The following is a 1,111-nucleotide window of genomic DNA, read 5'->3' as shown; positions in this document are numbered from 1 at the left end:
ATTACTATAATTATAATTATTACGATTATTATTATTATTATAATTATTATTACCTATTACTATTATATAAAATTTCTATTGGCCTATATTTCATTGATTGATTGATTTCATTTCTCAGTTTTTATATGCATAAACAGAAACAAAAAATAAATGTATTTTTAATGAAATTGAATACAAAAAAAAACTAACGGCGTTTTATTTACATATCGGGAAAATATTGGGTAGTCGAAAAAGTCTTTTCGTATTTCTAATCAAACATGAACTTATTTTTTTATATTTATACTAATAAATAAATAAACAAATATGTACCATTTTATTCGACAACTCTTTATAATTTTTCTGCTAGAGACATTATTCCATCAGCGTCAAACTTTCATGAGTGTAAATCGAAATTTTGAAATTTCCCGGAACGGACGCGAGCTAACCATTGTTGTGCTACACGAAGTGATATAGCATTGTCTCCGTACACTTTACAAACTTCATTGGTGGCTTGCATGGCATACTTCCCTTTTTTATACAAACATTTCGGAATAAAGCGAATTTCTTCATTATTTTCACTCATTTTTGAATAGCTGTAACTTTCTTTCAACTTCATCAAATTAAATTTTTTTCGGTTAAATGAAGCTTAAAATCTCACCTTTCCCACACTATATGGTATGACACAATATGATTGGTAGCACTGGCGATATRCGACTGCAACGATATCTATTGACAAAATATAAAAAAACTTTCTRGWCTACCCAAAGAACCGCGGAAATTAACTCACTTGAAGGTAAATGGCGCAAGGCTCTTTATTCAAAGAGCTTAACTCTCGAAATAACGGTACATAACTACCAGCTGTGCCCACAGGTACAGACTGGAATGACAATCAAATTACTAACTTCTTGGGAATAACTCAAAAATACTCGGTCTAACCTTCGACAGCTTGATCGCCTTCACTACCCACACATTCGCCTGCAAAACCTAAATGAAGAGCTTCAAAATTRCAATTGCAAATCGACAGCACTTGAGGATAATCCTTGGTAAAACTGTATTTAAACTATATCCRTAGGAAATGAAAACAGATGAAAAGGGAAAAACACACATCACACAGAAAAGAATCTATATAAAA

The sequence above is a fragment of the Bactrocera latifrons genome, unplaced genomic scaffold (assembly GCF_001853355.1).
Source record: "Bactrocera latifrons isolate USDA-ARS-PBARC rearing strain unplaced genomic scaffold, ASM185335v1 scaffold_139, whole genome shotgun sequence".
Lineage (NCBI taxonomy): Eukaryota > Metazoa > Arthropoda > Insecta > Diptera > Tephritidae > Bactrocera > Bactrocera latifrons.
This window is presented reverse-complemented; position numbering follows the sequence as displayed.